Source organism: Oryctolagus cuniculus, chromosome 5, assembly GCF_051225735.1.
Source record: "Oryctolagus cuniculus isolate XC-2025 breed Fujian yellow rabbit chromosome 5, ASM5122573v1, whole genome shotgun sequence".
NCBI classification, from domain to species: Eukaryota; Metazoa; Chordata; class Mammalia; order Lagomorpha; family Leporidae; genus Oryctolagus; species Oryctolagus cuniculus.
Window position 1 is genome coordinate 44,441,007 of NC_142871.1, and position 8,785 is coordinate 44,449,791.

Here is an 8,785-nt window from a genome sequence, read left to right on the forward strand (position 1 = left end):
ATAGAGCTCTAAATCATATTCTTTCTTAGTTTAGGCTGTTTGTGTGCCTGTAGACCTCGTGGGCTAAAAAGACAGAGATGACCAATGTGAAGAAGAAAGAACCAAGGCAGCCCAGAGGAACACGGTGATGACTGTGGGCTCTCAGAGTCACTGCTGGGTTAATGTTCCATGGAGAGACGCAGCTCTCAGCAAGGCTTTGAAAGAGAGGATGGACTACTTTTGAGCAAAAAAGACATAGAGGGATATGCTCAGAGGACGTATTCAGGTAGGTTTGCATTGCTAAGGGGAGGGCATGGCCTTGAGTGTGGGGAAAGATGCGAGAAATTGGTCGTCAATGGAAAGAATTAAATGAATGCTTAAGCAATAAGAAAGCCTTCTGCAAAAGACATACTCACATATACAGCACAGAGGATGGCCATTAATAAAAGTGGATGAAGAAATGGGTGAATTGGACACATGTGCCAAATTTTAGGCAGATACACATGCAAAAGGTTTGATTATTTTAAAAAAAATCCTATTTGGGAAAACATCAAAAGCTGCTCACTATATGAAGTACCTCATTCTATGCCCGAGGATTGCTGCTGTGGGGCACGTTTAGAAACCTGCACACAGTTCATTCCATAAGCAAAGACAGAAATATGTATACGTGCCATTCTATGAGAATAGTCATACTACACACACTGCTCTGCAATCTGCTTTCACACTTCTGGGTTTTTTTTTTTTAAGATTTACTTTATTTATTTGAAAGACAGAGTTACAGAGAGAGGCAGGCAGAGAGAGAGATCTTCCTTCTACTGGTTCACCCCCCAGATGGCCGCAACGTCCAGAGCTGAGCTGAAGTCAGGAGCCAGAAGCTTCTTCCGGGTCTCCCACACGGGTGCAGGGGCCCAAGGACTTGGGCCATCTTCTATTGCTTTCCCAGGCGTTAGCAGAGAGCTGGATTGGAAGAGGAGCAGCCAGGACTAGAACCGGCGCCCATATGGGATACCGGAACTTCAAGCCAAGGCTTTAACCTGCTGTGCCACAGCGCTGGCCCCTTTCACACTTTTAAAATACAGGGGGCAACTTTTTATGCCTACACATGATGATTTCTAAAAAGTGAAGGAATGAGTTTCTACTGAATGAATTACTGTCACTCATTTAATTACACATTAAAACAATCCTTTCCTGGGTTTTCCTTTCCTGCTTTTGGAGCAACAAGTACCACTGGTATGCTTTTTCAGTAATATTCATTAAGAACTGCAATAAAAGTGGTCAGCTCTTCTTTCCTCTAGAAGGTTTTAATTTTCCTTTCAAGAATAAAAAATGAAAATAAAAATACATAGATATGAAAACAGTTTAGAGTATTGCTAAATAGGTAGTGTAAACACCAACAGCTAGACATTAGTTTATAATTTTTAAAGTCAATTAACTTAAAAAATTTGGTCTAAAATGACAAAAACATTCCAGAATACACATTCAAAAATGTGTGAGCTAATGATGATAAGTTTTCATTTTTAACCAGTGAGTTTTCATACAATTAACTTGAACCACAAACAAAATTTTAAAGAATTTCATTGAAAACCCAAGTTTATAAGCAAAGCCAATATAATTGACTGAAAATTAGTAGTTATCTGTTTAATAAAAAGTCCAAAAAGAGCATGGAAGATTAAATACTGCCCCCATGACACAAAAAATGATCAAAATGTCCTAACATTTGTATTAATGACTCAAGACACATATAATTTTATTGGGAGAAAACATAAATTTTGGAAAAGCAGAAATTAGAATGATTAAAAAATTGGCTAACTTATCAGTCTACCAGCTATGTTTGTAAAGAAACAAGTTTGCTTTTGATCCACTGTCCAGAGCTTCACCTCCCACCTGTTTGGGAGGGGAGCAGGATGGTCTTTGAAGTGCATCCTGGGTCAGAACATCTCAGTGTAGCTCCCAGGTGCACTGACTACAAGTGGGACAAACCAACCCTGACACGTTCCTCTTTCCAGTGTGTTAGAATGACAAGCCAGGTGGCAGGTGTAACCTGTATGTCACCTCTATGTATGGATGCCCTCTAAACTTACAAGTATGTTCACAGCAGTACTATTCGCACTGCCAAAAGGTGAAATCAATTCAAATACCAATTAATTGACTAACAGATAAACAAAACTATGGTATGTCCATACATAGCAATACTATCCACAGTTAAAGAAACAAAGTAGTCGCACGTGCTACAGTGTGGCTACAGTTATGCTAAGTGAAAGAAGCCAAACACACATAAATGTATATATGATTCCACTTGTATGGAATGTCCAGTAAAGGTAAGTCTAGAAATAGGAAGTAGATAAGTTATTGACTGGAGTTGAAAATAGAGAGTGGATGTTAAAGACATGAGGGTCTTTATGGAGGTGATGGAAATGTTCTAAAATTGGAGTGTGGCGGTGGTTGCATAACTCTGTAAATTTACTAAAGATCCTGGAGTGTATATGTAAAACAAGTGGATTTATGTTATGAAAGTTGTAAGTCATGAAGCTAAAAGAAAGAGGAAAACACATACACACGGAGAGAGACAAATGGAAAAAAAGGAAAGACGAGGGAGGACGAAGGAAAAATTGCAGTAAGATCTCCGTCTGCACTGGTGTTAAGTGCCTTATGTGCAATGCATTCAACAACATAACGCTATTTCTGGAAAACTGAGCAAGTTATGCAAACAGCTAAGGAAGTTCACAGACTGCTAACGGTGGAAAAAACAATCTTTCCTTTCATCTATTTTTGTAAAAGTAGCAGAAGCTATAAACATCTTCTCTTTCCTGGGTTGATAATTTTATCCTTCGGTGACCTGTCTCTAGCCCCAGAGGGGAAGTCATTTAATTGGAGCTGCAAGGTTGGAGAGGTGCTTGTAGCTCTCTCACACGCTCCTTGTCAACACACATCTCTTTCTGTTGCCACATCTTCTCTCACCTGCTTCCCTTGGTGATCTTGCCAATCAAAGGCAAAAGAAGACAGACGAATTAGCTGTTGGAGTGGTGAACTGACACAGTGCACAGACCCAGGGGCCTGGGAGCCATTTATTTGTTTGATACCACTTCCTCATGGCTGACAGGCAGCTCTTCCTTCTGAAATCACTCTAGGGCCACCAGCGTCCTCTGACACTGAGTGTACACAGCTGGGAGAAGGCCAGATGCAGCCCACGTACCTGCTACGCATTGTCCTAGAAACAGACTAAGGGCTGTGTGGATGCTTCACTCCCTGGCAGTCTAAGCACATGAAAGGTCAGGACCAGCAACATGTGAAACTCTGGGTGTCCTTGGAGTTAAAAACACACAGATCTGTTCAGGTCCGTCCAGGGACAAACTTGTTCTTTGGAACCACATCCTGTGTGCATTGAAATGTAATGCAATGCACAGTGTACATGCCAACAATGTCACCTTTCAGCCACAGCAGTGTTTTCTATTTTGAAGGATCATTTCCAAGAGGATGTCTTTTTTTTTTTTTTTAACAGTGAGTCACATAGATGGAGTGTATGTGTTGAGGCTTGGGGGGGGGGGTGGTGTCCGTCTATTTCAGATAAATGGCAGAGTCTCTTTTTCACCTTTTGAACCAAATATCTTCAAAAGTGCACATGCTGCAAGCTCCAGGAATGTGAGTGAGCCCATATGGATGTGGGAACCTAACTTGTCATTCCCCCACCCCCAACCAGGGCGGGACTGCTGAGTGGTAGAGATGTAAGAAAAGTCAAGTCTGTTTTCTCTTTTAGGGCTGTAGTCCTTTTTTTCCTGCCTCTGGAACATTCTTTTCCTGGTATTCACAAGGCTGCCTCTTCTTATCCTTGAAGTCTTAAATTAAATACCATTTCTCTCTGATAATCTAAAATAGCGCATTCCAGCACCTTGCTATATTTGTTTCATAGAACTGCAAACAAAATCAAGTTAATATATCTTCTTATCATCTGATTTCCACACTAGACTGTAAATACCTGAGGGCAGATCCCTTGCCCAACTTGCATCCATCATAACTTCTGAGAACATTTTCTGCATCATAAAGTCATTTGATGTGTATTCATGAGATGAACAAGTGAATTTCTCTAAGTGTATTAGCATTTCTTTACTTATAACAAATATCTAAGAGATATTACTTATGAAAGAAGACAGTTTATTTCAGCTTATGGTTTTGGAGGTTTACAGTCTAAGATCAGGTCCCCTCTGGTGTGGAATCTCATTAATGTGGTAGATGGCAAAATACATGCTGAAAAAAAAACAGTCTGAAAGTGAGCCAGGAAGCCAAGGGTGGGGGGAGAGACAGACAGAGAGAGAGAGAGAGAGAGAGAGAATAAGCAGAATTCTATTTGTACAACTAGCCCTCCTGCAAGAATTACCTTCCCCCAGTAACCCAAGGACAACCTACTAGGCTCACCTCCTTATCACAGTAATTTAATAAAGGCTCCACCCTTAATTCAACCATTAACCATTCACACAAGAGTCTGGGGTTTAAACATCTGCATGAGTTGGGGAGCAAAATCCTGTTCAAACTGCAGCAATAAGTTTGGATGATAAAGAAGTTATCCAAGTATTTTGTTCCATTTTCTGTTGCTGTAACAAAATATCTGAGGGTAGGTACTTTATAAAGAAATTAAACCAATTCTGAAGGTTGAAATTCCATACAGCATGACACTGACTGTGGCAAGGGTCTCCACAACTGCATTACAAAAAGTCCAAGGATGGGGCTGGCACTGTGGCGTAGCAGGTAAAGCCGCCGCCTCCAGTGCTGGCATCCCATATGGGCATCAGTTCGAGTCCTGGCTGCCCCACTTCCGATCCAGCTCTCTGCTGCGGCCTGGGAAAGCAGTGGAAGATGGCCCAAGTCCTTGGGCCCCTGTACCCATGTGGGAGACCTGTCTCCTGGCTTCTGGCTTCAGATTGGTGCAGCTCTGGCCGATGTGGCCAACTGGGGAGTGAACCAGCAGATGGAAGATCTCTCTCTCTCTCTCTCTCTCTCTCTCTCTCTCTCTCTGCCTCTCCTTCTCTCTCTGTGTAACTCTTTCAAATAAAGAAATAAATAAATCTTTAAAAAAAAAAAAAAAGTCCAAGGACATTGTCATAGGAGTGCATGTGGAAGAAATCACGTGGTTATGCGGAAGACAGAGATTCAGAGGTCAGGCTCACACTTTTTATAACAACTTCCTATTGAGGAAACTGGGGTCCCATGAGATCTACATTATTTCTCTCTCACCAGTGATCTAATTTCCTTCCACTAGGCCCCATCTGTTAAAGATTCCACCACCTCATCCCTGCCACAATGGAGACCAAGCTTCCAACACAGGAAACCTTCAAGGACACAGTCAAACCATGACCAAACCATCGCACCAAGTGAGGCAGGGTTAGCAGCAGTTCCAAGAAAATGCCACAAGTGTAGAAATCAGAGCTAGAGCTCATCACTGCTGGAGGAGGATCACTGGCCATTTGGGTCAGTAAGTAAGTAAGCTGAAATGCAAATTGGGGAGAAGGAGGGATCTAAAATGGACAAGGCCACTGTTTCTCAAAGTAAATCGAAGAGAAATTCTGAAAAGAGCATAAGAAATTTGCTTTCCCAAAGCTAACTAGAATCATTTAATTGAGGTAACCATTAACTGGTCTTTTATGCAGTTTTGAAATAAGAATAAGACACCACACTAGGACATTTAATGATGATAGTAATATAGTCAGAGCATTTAGGTCACTCATTTGATGTGAAATTGGCAAGTATATTTTTACTTAGGTTTTAATTTCTGGTTGGAAGAACGGTTGCAAATGCAATACCAGTTCCCTGATACAAATATAATAGTGGAATTCACTTTTGTGTTTTGCTACTTATCACATATGGATCTTCAAAGACAACTTCTCTAAATTGTGATCATCTAGTTTGTGGGTGGACAGGGAAGAGCCAATAATGGTACCATGGAGGTTTGGGAATTAGTAAGATACTAATGTAGATTTCAGTTATCCAAAACAAGGTAAGTATGTACAGTATGAATCATCATGTAAAGGAGTAGGGGAGGGATACATAAATATAAGTGTCTGCTTGTATTGGTATAGAACATGGCTGGAAAAAATACACAAGAATTGGGGCCGGCGCTGTGGCCTAGTTGGGTAAAGCTGCTGCCTGCAGTGCTAGCATTCCGCATGGGCACCGGTTAGAGTCCCGGATGTCTACTTCTGATCCAGCTCTCTGCTACGGCCTGGAAAAGCATTAGAAGATGGCCCAAGTCCTTGGGCCCCTGCACCCATGTTGGAGACCAGGAAGAATCTCCTGGATCCTGGCTTTGGAAGGGCCAGCTCTGGCTGTTGCAGCCATTTGGGGAGTAAACCACCGGGCGGAAGACCTCTCTCTCTCTGTCACTGCTTCTCTGTTACTCTGCTTTTAAATAAAATAAATCTTAAAAACAAATACAGAAGAATTAATGAGAGTAATGCTTCTTCCACAGGGACCTAGATGACTGGAGACAAGGGCAGGAAAAGAGATTTTCACAGTGTTCCCTTTTGTACTTCCCACTCTTCTGCCATCTTTCTCATTGTTAATAATAGCTATTTTAAAGTATATTGGTCTTTTCCATGATTCTTGTTCTATATCTATGAATTGTGACTTCTACTTCACAAAAATTATGGGGATGACCTGCAGTTCAGACATGTTCCTTGGATTATTTTATTTGATTTTTATTTATTTTCATTTTTATTTGAAAGGCATGGGGGCAGATGGATATAAAGATCTTCCATTGACTAGTTTATCCCCCAAATGCTTTCAACAGCCAGAGCTGGGTCCCCCACATGGAGAGCAGGGACCCAAGTACTTCAGCCACCATCTGCTGCCTCCCAAGCTGTCCATCAGTAGGAAGCACAGTAGCCAGGGCTTGAACAATGCACTCCAATGTGGGTTGTGATCTAAGCAATGACTTAACTGTGGTGCCAAATGCCCTCCCCAGGCTTCTCAGTTTTATGACCATTTATGACCACTTGAAAATCAGAATTATAGAGAGAGGAGAGTGAGGTCTTACATCCACTTGCTCACTCCCTAATTGGCCATGACAGCCATGACAGCCAGGGCTGGACCAGGCTGAACCCAGGAACCAAGAGCTTCTTCTAGGTCTCCCACAAAGGTGTCAGGGGCCCAAGCACGTGGGCCATCCTCAGCTGCTTTTCCAGGCTGTTAGCAGGGAGCTAGACAGGAAGTGGAGCAGCCAAAACATAAACCAGTGCCCATATGAGACGCCAGTGACACAGGCTGTGGCTTTACCTGCTACATCACAATATTGGCCACATGACCATTTTCTTATACATCATCTCTCTTGAAATTTTATTTCCATGTCTCCCAATTCAGAAGATAAAATCTCTGTGTGTGTGTCGCTCCTTCTCTCTCTATCTCTGTATCTGCATCTATCAACTTCTATCTATATCTTTGTACTTTCTTGGCAGAATTGAAATACCCTCATATTTTTCCCATCCTTCAATACTGCTCCCTTGGGGTATGTAGTTAGCCTAGTGGCTAAGAGCCTGGTTAAGACACCACACCTTGTAATTGAATTCTTAGATTAAAAACTCAGCTCCAGCTCCTGACTCTAACTTCCTGCTAATGCATACTATTGGAGTAATGACGGCTCAAGCACTTGGGTTCCTTCCACTCATGTGGGAAACTTAGATTAAGAAGTTCCAGCTGCCCAGCCCCAGACATTGGAGGCATTTGGGGGAGTGACTCTTTTGATGGGAGATCTCTTTTGCTCTTTCTCTGCGTTTCAAATAAATATATAATTAAAAATATCCTTTAAAAAGCTGCCTCATGACCTTGAGAACAATGGCAGGGCACCAATAAAGAAGGACTCTGGATCTCTGATATCTCTACTTGGTGCTATGGTTTGAGCATTTGCTCTCTCTTATTCGTGTTGAAATTTAGCTGCTATTTTAACAATATTAAAAGGTACGTCCCTGAACAGGTGATGAGTCTATAAGGGCTGTGTCTTTGTGAACAGATTCATGCTGTCATTGCTGGAGTGGTTTCATTAACTCCAGAGTGGGTTTCTTCTTTTAAAAAAATATTTATTTACTTTGAGAGATAGAGTTACAGAGAGAGAGAGGGAGAGACCGAAAGAGAGGTCTTCCATCCGCTGGTTCACTCCCCAAATGGCAGCAACGGCCAGAGCTGGGTCCATCTGAAGCCAGGAGCCAGGGGCTTCTTCTGGGTCTCCCACATGAGTGCAGGGGCCCAAGGACTTGGGCCATCTTCTGCTGCTTTCCCAGGCCACAGCAGAGAGCTGGATCGGAAGTGGAGCAGCTGGAACTAGAACCGGTGCCCATATGGGCTGTTGACACTGGAGGCGGTGCCTTTACCCGTGATGGCACAGCACCGGCTCCTAGAGCAGTGAGCTCTTATAGGGGAAAAAGTGGAAATTTCACTGATGAAGAACCGTGGTTCTTAATCTGGCATCACTTTTTGAAGGGAACGGTGATTTGATTAAACCCACACTAAACTGTTCAAAAGCAGGTGGGATAGAATAGGCCAAAAATAGAATATTCAAAAGTGGATTGGGGGGACCGGTGCTGTGGTGCAGTGGGTTAACGCCCTGGCCTGAAGTGCCGGCATCCCAAATGGGCGCCGGTTCAAGACCTAGCTGCTCCACTTCTGATCCAGCTCTCTGCTATAGCCTGGGAAAGCAGTAGAAGATGACCCAAGTCCTTGGGCCCCATCACCCGCGTGGGAGACCAGGAAGAAGCACCTGGCTTCAGATCAGTGCAGCTCTGGCTGTTGCGACCAATTGGGAAATGAATCAGCGGATGGAAGACCT